The sequence below is a fragment of the Lactuca virosa genome, chromosome 9 (assembly GCF_052849685.1).
Source record: "Lactuca virosa cultivar CGN04683 chromosome 9, Lactuca_virosa_CGN04683_v6, whole genome shotgun sequence".
Taxonomy (NCBI): Eukaryota; Viridiplantae; Streptophyta; class Magnoliopsida; order Asterales; family Asteraceae; genus Lactuca; species Lactuca virosa.
In genome coordinates, this window is record NC_136434.1 from 260,370,092 (window position 1) to 260,385,637 (window position 15,546).

Here is a 15,546-nt window from a genome sequence, read left to right on the forward strand (position 1 = left end):
GATCAAGTGCAGCATTAACCGTCTTCGGTTCGATTTTGGAGATAAACGAATTAAACATACAGAATTCAACATTAGAGAATAATGCAGTTTGTTTCACTTTCAATTGAGAATGTGTGAGAACTCGCTCAGATGATTCACCAATAATTTGTGCTTTGGGATGATCCTTAGTCCATTTCGTTAGAGGAGGGTAATTAGGGTCATAGGCAGGATTCAACTCTGCATTTACCTCTTCTTCAAGTTCTGATTGATCACCTTCGTCATTTGTATTCTTATTCTCCCCCTCAAATGGCGAAGCGTATCCCTTGTCAGGTTCAGGATTCTCCTCCTCTGTTGGAGTTGGATTCTCCCCCTCGATTGGACTATTATTGGTTGGGATTGGAGTTGGATTCTCCCCCTCGACTGGACTATCGGTTGTTTTTGGTACAGATGAACCCTCCCCCTTGAACGTTGAATTGTTGTTTGGACGGTCAGTTGAGGGTTGACCACCAGTCGGTTTAGGAGGTTCATTTTCCATTTCTTTTGCAGCTTCATCAATTATCTTCTTCAGATTGTCGATTTTGTTGTCTGCTGCTTTCGCCTCTGAGTGTACAGCCTTCTCTGGTTCATGAAATAACCTTATGTACTCTTCAAACAAGTTGGAAATGGGAACCGAGACTTGTCCTGATTCAGGAAATATTTCCCCCAAGGCACTTTCGCTTCTTTGAACTTTCTTCATGTAGTTGTTGTCAAAGGTTACATAGTATGTTTCTTCAATACGTTTCGAGCGTTTGTTCAAAACTCTGTATGCCTTTGAAGTGAGTGAATAGCCAAGAAAAATTCCCTCATCGGCTTTGACGTCAAACTTGTTTCGGTTCTCTTTGGAATTGAAAATGAAGCACCTTGAACCGAACACGTGGAAAAACTTAACGTTGGGCTTTCGATTGTTCAGAATCTCATACGGAGTGATGGAGAATCGTTTGTTAAGTAAGGATCGGTTCTGAGTATAGCACACGGTTGCAACTGCATCGGCCCAGAAGTATAGCGGAAGAGAAGCGAAGCTTAGCTTGGTTCGGGCTGCCTCACATAAAGAACGGTTTCGTCTTTCAACAATTCCATTTTGTTGTGGTGTATAGGGGGCCGAGAAGTTGTGAGATATCCTCTTTTCAGCCAGAAAATCCTCGAAATATTTATTCTTGAATTCAAGCCCATTGTCGCTTCTAATATTCCTCACCAGCTTTCGCAGTTGCACTTCTACTTGCTTGATAAACGTCTTCAACTTGGGAGTCGCTTCTGATTTCTGTTTAAGAAAGAAAACCCAGGTGAAGCGTGAAAAATCATCTACTATGACAAGAATGAACTTACTACCACCGAAGCTTTCGATAGCCGAAGGTCCACATAAGTCAATATGCAGAAGTTCAAGAGCTTCAACAATCTTTGTATTGATACGTGTAGGATGGCTCTTTCTGCTTTGTTTGCCCATCTCACATGCTGCACATAGGTGTTCCTTATCAAACTTGAGAAGAGGAAGGCCTCGAACATGATCACCAAGCACCAACTTATTAATGTCTTTGAAGTTCAGGTGCGATAGGCGTCGATGCCATAACCAGCTTTCATCAGTGTTCGCCTTTGACAGCAGGCATATTGCGGGTTTTCCTCGAATTGGGTTGAGATTTAAAGGATACATCTCTCCCTTGCGTTCAGACTTCAACAACACTCTTTTGGATCGCTTCACAATTATTTCTGATCCCTCATCATCGAATGAAACCTTAAAACCAGTTCCCACAACTAATTGAGATACACTGATGAGGTTGTGCTGCAACCCTTCCACATAAGCTACTTTTCAAATCGAGAAGTCTCCGTTGGTTATCATTCCATATCCTTTGATTGTGCCATAAGAGTTATTTCCATACTTCACACATCCACCATCCTTAAGGGACCGAAACTCCCTTAGCTCTTCCCTCATTCCTGTCATGTGACGCGAGCAGCCACTGTCTATGTACCATTCGTCATCAAACTGCTCGTCACTTATAACCTGCAAATTCAAGCAGATTTAGGAACCCAAAGTCTCTTGGGCCCTGGTGAGTCCTTTACAGAAAAAGGAATAGCAGCAGAAATATCAACCAAATAAGTTCTTTTGATTAGAGTGGTTTCGTCTTTTCTTTTGATGGTATACACCTTGATTTTGTTTTTATCTTGTTTAAATTGTGGTGTATTAGATGGTGTGTTGTTAGATGGTTTTGGAATATTCTTTTGAATCCTAGGGTTAGCTGACTTTTTCTTATTGTTGATATCAGTATTCGAATCAAGCTTTCCCTTTCCTTTGATGTCCTTCATTGAATTTGTCTTGTTGGGAGCATGAACGACTGAAACTAGACTTTCGGTTGTTAGCCTTGACGTTGTGAGCGAAACTTGATGTTCGGGTATGTGCTCTGGTGTTGGAACCGAAACTGGAGGTTCGGTTCTGAGCTTTGGAATAGTAGGAGTTTGGACTAAAACTTTCCTTTCGGTTTGGCTCGTCGTTTTTCTTGACGTTTGACTCTTTCTTGGAAGGAACGTAATTAGGGTTTTGAGACTGCCAAAATCGTTTTCGCTCATTCAGATTCTTCATGTATCTCTGATTTCTTTGGCGTTTCTGTTCAGCTAACTGCTTTTGAGATTTATGAATATTGAAGCTTGATTTTGGCTTCTCCTTTTGAGTTTCGGTTTTCTTGGAAGGAACATTTGGTGTTTTCTTTGGTTCTTTTGGTATCTCTTTTGTCTTGGAAGGAACATTTGGTGTTTTCTTTGGTTCTTCTGGTATCTCTTTTGTTCCACTCGTGCTTGGTTTATCAAAACTCGAGGGTTTGTTGATGGGTTCAGCAACGTATCTACCTTTTACCCTCCACGAGGTTCGCTCCGATAAGCCGATGGTTTCGTCTGCATTATCAATAGGGGCTGACCAAAAGTAATCGTCGCACCCTTCAGCATTGTCTGTGTCGACCAAGATTTTCAATTCTGTTGTTTGTTTTTCAGTGACCCCTGTAACAACATATACCTGATTTGGCATAGTTTGAACTTTCTGATATACCATCGCTTTCTCTTTGAGTTTCTGCGGCTTGTCCTTTGACAGGCGAGCATATTCAACCGAGTTCTCAGATATGAGGGGTTTTTCATTCTCAGTTTCGCTCTTCATAAATTCAGAGCAATCAACCACATCTTCCACCGAGATTTCGCTCATCTCACTTTCTTCATCAAATTCAGACGTGTTTTCTATATTCATTTTATGTTCTGAAATTAATTTGGCGTTTGACGAGTCAATTGATTGAATGGTCTCGGACTTAATTTTCAACCTATCATTTTCATCTAAAAGATTTTTGAGCATACACTTATGTTCCTTAGAGTCAATAAAGGTCTCTATCTTATCTAGTCCGATTTTATAAGTGATGGATGTTTCTTCTGAGGACATTATGGATTCACACTCAGCGATGACCTCATCCTCCTTAAATTCAAGGAAAGGTAAGATCATCTTGTGTATCTTTTTCCCTATTTCACAATTTAAATGCAACTGAGTAATATTCGTCCATTTGGAAAACTTCGAAGTTTTTATGAGCAGCATATGCCAGAAAGATTCTAACTGATTCCAACCTTGCTACAGGAGCGAAGGTTTCCTCATAGTCTATCCCTTCTTCTTGGCAATATCTCTTCACCACCAACCGAGCCTTATTGCGTATGACGTTGCCCTCTTTATCCAACTTATTCCTGAAGACCCATTTTAAGCCGACAACTGAAGCATCCTTTGGAGTGGGAATCAGCCTCCAAACTCGATTACGTTCAAACTCATGGAGTTCATCTTGCATTGCTTGTACCCAATCAGCGTGATCAAGTGCAGCATTAACCGTCTTCGGTTCGATTTTGGAGATAAACGAATTAAACATACAGAATTCAACATTAGAGAATAATGCAGTTTGTTTCATTTTCAATTGAGAATGTGTGAGAACTCGCTCAGGTGATTCACCAATAATTTGTGCTTTGGGATGATCCTTAGTCCATTTCGTTAGAGGAGGGTAATTAGGGTCATAGGTAGGATTCAACTCTGTATTTACCTCTTCTTCAAGTTCTGATTGATCACCTTCGTCATTTGTATTCTTATTCTCCCCCTCAAATGGCGAAGCGTATCCCTTGTCAGGTTCAGGATTCTCCTCCTCTGTTGGAGTTGGATTCTCCCCCTCGATTGGACTATTATTGGTTGGGATTGGAGTTGGATTCTCCCCCTCGACTGGACTATCGGTTGTTTTTGGTACAGATGAACCCTCCCCCTTGAACGTTGAATTGTTGTTTGGACGGTCAGTTGAGGGTTGACCACCAGTCGGTTTAGGAGGTTCATTTTCCATTTCTTTTGCAGCTTCATCAATTATCTTCTTCAGATTGTCGATTTTGTTGTCTGCTGCTTTCGCCTCTGAGTGTACAGCCTTCTCTGGTTCATGAAATAACCTTATGTACTCTTCAAACAAGTTGGAAATGGGAACCGAGACTTGTCCTGATTCAGGAAATATTTCCCCCAAGGCACTTTCGCTTCTTTGAACTTTCTTCATGTAGTTGTTGTCAAAGGTTACATAGTATGTTTCTTCAATACGTTTCGAGCGTTTGTTCAAAACTCTGTTTGCCTTTGAAGTGAGTGAATAGCCAAGAAAAATTCCCTCATCGGCTTTGACGTCAAACTTGTTTCGGTTCTCTTTGGAATTGAAAATGAAGCACCTTGAACCGAACACGTGGAAAAACTTAACGTTGGGCTTTCGATTGTTCAGAATCTCATACGGAGTGATGGAGAATCGTTTGTTAAGTAAGGATCGGTTCTGAGTATAGCACACGGTTGCAACTGCATCGGCCCAGAAGTATAGCGGAAGAGAAGCGAAGCTTAGCTTGGTTCGGGCTGCCTCACATAAAGAACGGTTTCGTCTTTCAACAATTCCATTTTGTTGTGGTGTATAGGGGGCCGAGAAGTTGTGAGATATCCTCTTTTCAGCCAGAAAATCCTCGAAATATTTATTCTTGAATTCAAGCCCATTGTCGCTTCTAATATTCCTCACCAGCTTTCGCAGTTGCACTTCCACTTGCTTGATAAACGTCTTCAACTTGGGAGTCACTTCTGATTTCTGTTTAAGAAAGAAAACCCAGGTGAAGCGTGAAAAATCATCTACTATGACAAGAATGAACTTACTACCACCGAAGCTTTCGATAGCCGAAGGTCCACATAAGTCAATATGCAGAAGTTCAAGAGCTTCAACAATCTTTGTATTGATACGTGTAGGATGGCTCTTTCTGCTTTGTTTGCCCATCTCACATGCTGCACATAGGTGTTCCTTATCAAACTTGAGAAGAGGAAGGCCTCGAACATGATCACCAAGCACCAACTTATTAATGTCTTTGAAGTTCAGGTGCGATAGGCGTCGATGCCATAACCAGCTTTCATCAGTGTTCGCCTTTGACAGCAGGCATATTGCGGGTTTTCCTCGAATTGGGTTGAGATTTAAAGGATACATCTCTCCCTTGCGTTCAGACTTCAACAACACTCTTTTGGATCGCTTCACAATTATTTCTGATCCCTCATCATCGAATGAAACCTTAAAACCAGTTCCCACAACTAATTGAGATACACTGATGAGGTTGTGCTGCAACCCTTCCACATAAGCTACTTTTCAAATCGAGAAGTCTCCGTTGGTTATCATTCCATATCCTTTGATTATGCCATAAGAGTTATTTCCATACTTCACACATCCACCATCCTTAAGGGACCGAAACTCCCTTAGCTCTTCCCTCATTCCTGTCATGTGACGCGAGCAGCCACTGTCTATGTACCATTCGTCATCAAACTGCTCGTCACTTATAACCTGCAAATTCAAGCAGATTTAGGAACCCAAAGTCTCTTGGGCCCTGGTGAGTCTTTTACAGAAAAAGGAATAGCAGCAGAAATATCAACCAAATAAGTTCTTTTGATTAGAGTGGTTTCGTCTTTTCTTTTGAAGGTATACACCTTGATTTTGTTTTTATCTTGTTTAAATTGTGGTGTATTAGATGGTGTGTTGTTAGATGGTTTTGGAATATTCTTTTGAATCCTAGGGTTAGCTGACTTTTTCTTATTGTTGATATCAGTATTCGAATCAAGCTTTCCCTTTCCTTTGATGTCCTTCATTGAATTTGTCTTGTTGGGAGCATGAACGACTGAAACTAGACTTTCGGTTGTTAGCCTTGACGTTGTGAGCGAAACTTGATGTTCGGGTATGTGCTCTGGTGTTGGAACCGAAACTGGAGGTTCGGTTCTAAGCTTTGGAATAGTAGGAGTTTGGACTAAAACTTTCCTTTCGGTTTGGCTCGTCGTTTTTCTTGACGTTTGACTCTTTCTTGGAAGGAACGTAATTAGGGTTTTGAGACTGCCAAAATCGTTTTCGCTCATTCAGATTCTTCATGTATCTCTGATTTCTTTGGCGTTTCTGTTCAGCTAACTGCTTTTGAGATTTATGAATATTGAAGCTTGATTTTGGCTTCTCCTTTTGAGTTTCGGTTTTCTTGGAAGGAACATTTGGTGTTTTCTTTGGTTCTTTTGGTATCTCTTTTGTCTTGGAAGGAACATTTGGTGTTTTCTTTGGTTCTTCTGGTATCTCTTTTGTTCCACTCGTGCTTGGTTTATCAAAACTCGAGGGTTTGTTGATGGGTTCAGCAACGTATCTACCTTTTACCCTCCACGAGGTTCGCTCCGATAAGCCGATGGTTTCGTCTGCATTATCAATAGGGGCTGACCAAAAGTAATCGTCGCACCCTTCAGCATTGTCTGTGTCGACCAAGATTTTCAATTCTGTTGTTTGTTTTTCAGTGACCCCTGTAACAACATATACCTGATTTGGCATAGTTTGAACTTTCTGATATACCATCGCTTTCTCTTTGAGTTTCTGCGGCTTGTCCTTTGACAGGCGAGCATATTCAACCGAGTTCTCAGATATGAGGGGTTTTTCATTCTCAGTTTCGCTCTTCATAAATTCAGAGCAATCAACCACATCTTCCACCGAGATTTCGCTCATCTCACTTTCTTCATCAAATTCAGACGTGTTTTCTATATTCATTTTATGTTCTGAAATTAATTTGGCGTTTGACGAGTCAATTGATTGAATGGTCTCGGACTTAATTTTCAACCTATCATTTTCATCTAAAAGATTTTTGAGCATACACTTATGTTCCTTAGAGTCAATAAAGGTCTCTATCTTATCTAGTCCGATTTTATAAGTGATGGATGTTTCTTCTGAGGACATTATGGATTCACACTCAGCGATGACCTCATCCTCCTTAAATTCAAGGAAAGGTAAGATCATCTTGTGTATCTTTTTCCCTATTTCACAATTTAAATGCAACTGAGTAATATTCGTATATAAGCGTTTAGCAATTAAGCAAAAAACATTATGTTGTTTCAAAAACTTTAAATTGTCTCGTTGCAAATAAATAATCTCATCCCTAGCCTTATTTAAGTCCGTCTCCTTCAGCTCAATCCACATCCTTCTCTCCTCACTCTTCGAAGACACCCTGCTGAGTTGGTCAGTTAGGCTAGAGTTCGCTAAGCAAGTTTGCATGAGACTACCACTTAAGTTAGTAAATTTAAATTTTAGTTCATTTAATTCTTCCTCATAATTCGTTACCGGCACTTTAAGTGATTCAAGGATGGATTGTACCTTTTTGATCAGCCGATCACAGTCGTTGATCTTCTCACTCACGGGCTTGGCTGCAAAGCACTTGTCCTCAGTCAGATTCGGCTCCTTAAGCTCACTTTCGGTTGGTCTTCCAGTTGAAACCATCAAGCATTTTCCAGCCGAACCAGTCTCTCTCGCCAGATAAGCTCTTCCATGTGTGGGTTTTCTCACTTCTTCATCCTCATAATCGGTTGACCAGACTTCAACGCCACCGAACTCATCTTCATCTACATTTTCCTACACAATCAAGGCATTCATAGAACTATTAGTTGCCTTCTTTTTCTTTATTTCTTCCAACTTTCGCATGTAATACGCCTCATCATCTTCACCGTCCATTTTCTCAGCCATCTTCCTCAGCATGAAATCTTTGGCAAAGTGGTTCTTTCCATGACAGTAATTGCAGTCGAATCCAGAGTCCCCTGCAAGCTTGGTTTCCTTCTTATTATCATCCTTTTGAGAAGTATTTTTCATTTCTTCTTTCACTTTCTCAGAACTGTAACTTCCTTGCCAGTTTCTATTCTTATTGACAGGGAACTTATTTCATGCAAACTTCTTTGGGTTGGTGACCATCATTGCATATTCTTCGCCTGTAAGGTCACACTCAGACATATCTGAATCCTCCTCTTCTTCTGCAACACTTTTGCCTTTTGAGACAAGGACCAGCGATCCCACACCCGAAACTATCTTCGCCTCCTTGGTTACCACACTCTCATGGGATTTAAGTATACCCAACAGTTTCGCTAGCGAGTATGATTTAAATTGTTCGTGAGCTTTCACTGTTGAAACCACTGCCATCCACTCTGGTCTTAAACCATTCATGAAGGTTACTTTTTGCTCGATCAATTTTCTTTCAATACCATGCTTGATCATCTTGCTAAGGAGATGATTGAAGCGATCGAAGGTTGTTTCTCTTCTGGTTTCTGTTCGAAAACTCCAAATTCTGAGAGCAACAAGGTTTGAATTGAGTGTTCTAGATCCTCATCGGTTGAGTAGAGTTCTTTCAACCTATCCCATATTTCTTTAGCCGTCGTGCATGAACCAACTAACCGAAAAGTGTCAGATTGCAGCGCGAATCTGATCATTCTCATGGCTTTCACATTACATAGCACCTTGTCCTTTTCATCATGTGGCATCTTATCTACGTCCGCCACAAGCTGATTATATTCTTTTTGAGTCTTCACTGTCCTGTTCGTTCCAGAATGAACAAACGGCCCAAACGTGATAGCTTCCCATATAAGATAACCATTATCTTCAGATCCAACTACGTAATCTTCAAAGTGATGCGCCCACACTTCATAGTCTTGAGTGTAAAGAATGGGAACCCTTGTAGTGGATCCAATGCTGTTGGAGATGTTGATGGGATTAGTTTGAGAATCTTCGTGAGACATGGTGAGCCTTTCCTTAGAATTGCTAGAATCAGACCTGTAAACTTGAGATTAGGGTTTTATCAAACACACGAGTTAGCGTCGACAGGAAGAAGACGGCTTCTTTATATTCGATAAAAGCAGAAACCCTAAAGAATTCTTCACACAGAATGAATGTGTATTGATCACACAGTCTCCTGCTCTGATACCAATTGTTAGAACAAAGTTCTTGTAGGATCGATAGATTCTAAGCAGAAAAAGAATAAATGACGTAATGAAGAACACAGGAATGGTTTAACTGATGTCGAATGATTAAGCTTCAACACCTCAGAAGAGCTCGATTAAGAACTTCGACTGTAGAGGTGTTTAGGGTTACAAAGCAATAATAATAATAATCACGACCGTATCTAATGCATACACGCATGCACTATTTATAGCTTAACCCTACATAACAATCACGGATGGACAGGCCCAATCCGGATATACAAAACTAAGCCCATGACGCAACATAAAATACCCAACAATATGATTTCATATTAATATATTAAACTTAAAATATATTAATAAATCATAAATAACCTCTTCTCAAAAGTCCATCCTATCAAATTGTCGTGGTGATATGCAACCCAAATGGACTATGCTACTCTCGGGTCAAGTACATACCAATTATAGTTATGGGCTTAGACACCTAATCCAACAGTCTCGCACTTGGATAAGTCTAATAACTATTATTGCAAGTACGACTCCACAACCCGACTAGCAATCGTAGCTCTTAAAAGCTGTTGTCAAACTCTGACCTAGTCGATGACGCGTCCATTAGATAAGGGATCATATATTCCTCCATTCTAGATATCGTATGGACAGAAACATGGATTATAATCATTCTCTCTGTACATCTGTTGTTTCCAGATTTCCGATTTATGAAGACTGACTAATTGAACAAATCAAATCAGTCCAGGCTTGGCCAAACACTTTGGGTGTCATCACTAAATCATCAAGGGGCTCACAGATATCGCTTTTATCCCTATAAGGGTAAAAGGAATGGATAAACTTCGACTCAAATTGTTGCTTGTACTTACTCATCAAATCACACACAACAATATGTTTTATGACACCAAGTTACTGGTGCGTTTACATATGTCAATCTACAACCAACTTGCAACTACAACTCACATGTCTCCATTTCAAGAATATAAGATATTATCGTCTCACCAATCACTCGTGATAAAATCCAAGAAGTGATTCCGATGAGCGTGGGTTTAATCCAATACTCGAATCTTATTCCAGGAGCACTCATTAACACTGCAGCAAACTTGTGCTATGTCTAAAACACCTAGACAATCTACAGTCAGGTTCATGACAGTCTTGCCTCGATACCTACTTCCAATATGGTCTCAGAAATTATGAATATAAATAAAACACCTTTTATTTAATCACCATATTGATTACAGATTATTCATTGTATAATGTTTCGATTTATCAACTTAATACTTGAATTAAAAACAATAGTAATCCCATGCTCCAAGCATGCACACTATGTTTTCTATGGTCTTTTCTTTGTGAAATAGATCAATTGAAAACATTTCAATGATGCTCATTTCACAGATCTAAATCCTTATCGCAAGTGTAAGAATTCCAAATTCTTGTCATTGCTAGAAAGTGTTAGATCTAAACTATCATGCAATGATTCTTTTGTAATTTCTAGGTACCAAAAGTCACAGAGACTTGACCAACGATATTACAAAATATTCCTTTGGAGATTGTTACAAGACAATTCCATGGAAATGAAGTATCCAATTCAAAGTACATTCCTTTGAACATCCTTCTTGCATAAAAGTTTCTAACTTTCTCATCTATTCTTCAACTCCCAATATGGAAAACATTCTATATTTCCCATATAACAGCTCATTATTAATAGAATCCTATCTATTCATAAATGTCAATATGGTCCATCCATTGCTATACTTCCAACTGTCCTTAAGCGACCAATCCTTGGCGAACCTTAGATTGTCCTTAACAGTGGATAACCACTTTAGTCAAATCCGGTTCTATTCATTTTTCCCTCTTAATGCCCAAGGCATTTAGAAAATTAGAACACAAGAATATTATAGCATATGCAATCGATCCTATACCCGAAGCATATGGGATGCGATTCATAATGTCTAACATAAAGACATGATACTTGACCAGTCTTTTGCTATAATATTTCTATTTGCCATGTTCTCACAATTCGAATTATGAAGAGGGATGTCGTAATCATATTCGAATTTGAGAACGCAATCAACATTTCCATATAGAATTTCCTTATGTCGAATATTTTCAACATAACATTCATATATGACCTTGACTAAATTTGATTAAAACTCAATCTAGGCTTTTAGAATTGAAATGAAGTATAAATTCCTCTACCTTAATTATAGCAAAACAACTTTTCAAACCCTGCAACTTTCTGAATTGAAACCTTTGTTTTTCTATAATTAACATTACTAACTTGAAACACTTACCATAATAATTATGCTCTCACTAGCATAATAATTATTATCTTAGTAGCATAACACTTATGGTCCCACTAGCTTTGACATGTACCCAGAAATCAGCTGGACTTCTAGAAATCAATACTTATTGACTTTCATTACCAAAGTTCAGATTTCTGATACGAGATGCTTTGATAAGACTTTATCTAGGCTTCTCAAAATCATACACCTTTCCTTAGATAGCTCACATGTGTGTCTTAAAAATTTTAAAACTTACAGCAATAAGTCTCAAATGTTTAGACCTTTTGCCACTTCTCACAATTCGAACTATGAAGAGGGATGTCGTAATCATAATCGAAATTGAGAATGCAAATATCACAACTGCTATCTCCTTCAAATCTACTTAGTGAAAGCGTTTCCTCACAATCATTTTCATGAATTGGAGAGAAACCTTATGACACTTAGATTTTTATGGTGTATATGTTCTTATCCATGTGAATTTGTCATATCCATAATCACAAGAACAGGTTAGTGACAAATCCAAACTCATATCGACTGAACTTGTTCAATTTTAATTTCTTGCCACTAGGAAGCATAAGGGCCTACCATTGCTTCCTAGGTTGTTATGCAAACAACTGAGAACTCATAGAACTCACATGCAAAGTCAACTTTAACTCGAATGGGCACAAAATCAAGAAAATGTCAATACGATAGGTTACAAACCTCAAGTCGTGTGCTAGTGTTTAACAATAGGTTTACTCTTGATTAGTTCTTGAAACTTTTAAGATCTTAAAGACTCCCACTGACCTCTTGACATATAAGATTCTCTTGTCAAGAACCATTCCTTGACTAACAAATATTCAAGAGTTAGTGCGGATTCTCATCAAGACAAACACTTCACACAATTGGTCTTAGTTGGTCTTTGTCTTATCCAAGACGTCACAACTTACCAATTTCAAATGTACAAGAGTAGAAAACATGTTACTCTACATTTGACAAATGTTATAAACCTTTCTTAAGATTATGTCACTCAAAGCACAATCTTGGAGTATAATTCTAAGACTCAATTTTGGAACGAAGTATGACTCATCTTCTTGATTTGATCATTTCAACAATTCACGATTCCTCTTCTTTGCCATACAAATGCACTAAGATGTCCTTATAGAATCAACTGTGATATGGTTTCATAATCACTAAGATGATCATAAAACATGATACTCAAGAACTCTCCCATCCTTTCAGTTTGGAGAAACTTTTATCTTTTTGCCTAATTTGATTCTTCTTATTCGTCCTGCCATATATTGAAACTTTTCCAATGTTCATAATTATACTTAAACTTGTAAGTATAACCATATTTACTAAACTTTAGTAAATCATGACGAATAGACTTATCGTTCTTTGTGGTGGACGCACACCCAGTGTACCCTATCCCCTAGTCCTTCACTTGACTCACATATTCATGTGAACAAGGTATTAGTCTTAATTTCCCAAAGACGAAAAATTCTCATTGATCATACAATACCAGTTGCATGATTCCAAGTTTCTGTCCAAGTGAAACCCGGGTGTTGAGAATCTTTCCTTATTTGGTAAATTTTGACATTATCACAAACGAAAGAATCAAATCCATTTTCCCAATATTGCTAGAAACATACTCACATCAATTTTTCACAAATGCCATTGTAAGGAGATATAAGATAAGATAAAATCAACAAAATTTTTATTTATTTATAAAATGCGGAAAAAACTTTTCCTTACAATGCAATTACTTATGAAAACTATGTTGCAAAATATTTCCTAAGCAATCTATCATAACTCGTAAGCAGTTGCTCAAAAAACCGATCCGCGACCAAATTCAGCTTGCTATTCATTTAAGCTTCCTTTCTTTTCTTCGATCCTACAAAACATCAAAATGTAATTTCATTACATTACATATTAAGAATCTCCAAATAGGAACTTAATAGAGTTAGATAGTGGACTTACCTGAAGCAGAGTCAAACTTTTTGACTTTACCTTCTATTAGATCTTTCAGGTAGTTAGGGCAGCTTCGCTTCCAATGTCCCTTCAAATGGCAGTAGAAACAAGTGGACTCTTTGGCATTTGCACATGGAACTATCTCAGAACTGGCTTTTCTCTTATGGTCAAATCTTTTGACCATAGCCAATTCCCTTCCCATAGGAGAAGGGATCTTTTCTGGACTATCTATGTCATTGCCTATGTCCATGGAAGCTTAGGAAGTAGATCTTCCAATCAAATTTGCTTGACCGTTGCGCCAAATGATTGCTGATTCAGCAACAATAAGCAAATATGCAAGATCGATAAGGGTCATGTCGTGATCTGTCATATAGTAGTCTTTAACAACCTGACTACACGACTCGGGAAGTGACTGAAGAACCCAGTCAACGGCCAACTTCCTCGGGAAAAGGACACCCAACATTCCCAGCCTGTCAATGTGTGACCTCATAACCAAGACATGTGCACACACAGACCTTCCATCTTGGTGTTTGCTAGCTAATAGGGCTTGAGTGACCTTGAAATTTTCGAGTCTTCGAACTTGTGGGTCAGGGAGAATTATTGGAGAAGGTGGAGGACATGAAGTATGATTTCCACTTCCATGATTCAATCGTGGAACATCATCTTCAAAATGAAAGCTTGTTCCAAAAGATTTTGGAACACCATAGTTGTCTAAAACAGACATCTACAGGGAGAAATTCAAGTTAGTTGATTTAAGTCCTTAATATAACACCCAAAATGAAATATTAATGCTAGGACCCAACACAATATTTTACAATTCGGAAGAGGGATGTCGTAATCCAACTGCAAAATATTTGAAGGTAGGTAAATGACGATTTACCAATTTCCACCATAAAAAACGAAATAAATTATTAAGTTTTAATTGGTTTGAAGTTCCTAGATATTTGAGATTCATTGAACTTTTCAATTGCATGTTTAAATCTCGATTGTGCCCTTCAAGTTTGTGACTGGGATGCCGAGGATCATAAACAAGGTGTGAATAACCATGCAAATTAGCTTGCTACATCCAATGTTACAAACCACCTAATCAATGTGCCGGTTAACCACACACGCTCCATTGATCTATGATTAACATCAAGCTACCCTTTGCCACGCACTGTCAGTCCCAGATTAGTGTGCCGGTTAACCACACACGCTCCAGTAACGACTTAACAAGGTGCAAAGTGCAATTTCATGGAATAGCACCGTTTTCAAATTTTTCCTAAAGTAACTAAGATTGGGAATTTAATAAAAGTTTAGTTACTTTATAATTATCATTATACTTTTAATGAAAATTAATGTCCTATCCTACCCATTCGGTTAACGACCCTCCACCAGTCAAAGAAGCGGTGGGTGAGAGTGGACACCCATTAAACTGTCATTTTATTGGCAGTAAACTTATACCCCCCTTATAGATCGCCTTGACTGACTTATTCTTATATAAATATATATATATATATATATATATATATATATATATATATATATATATATTATTAAACCTATAATATTGTAAAGTATAAGGGTTGAATTTTAACTTTTAAAACTCTAGGGTTTGGAATTAAAGTATTCAAAAGTGAGACTTTACAAATTCCGAAACTTGAGGGCAAGTTTTCAAACTTGTCAAAACTTTTGGTTTCCATAACTTATGAGTTTAATATGGTCTTTATGAAAATCTTTTCAAGTTCAATAACTTGATGACTAGTTATGGAAGACTTTAAAACCATTTAAGATGACTTTTAAAAATGAGACCTTTCATTTTCTATAACCTATGAGTTTTAATGACCTTTTAAAAGAAGACCTTTTCATTTTCCATAACTTGAGGACAAGTTATGGATACCATTAACATCATTTAGATCATTATTTTAATTAACACAATAATCAAATAATACATAATGATCTAGTTAAACTCATAACAAGATAATTCATATCATCAATCTTCAAGAAATTAGGCTAATCATATAAACTAATACAAATCTTGAAATTATGACAATTATCTTTTAATTG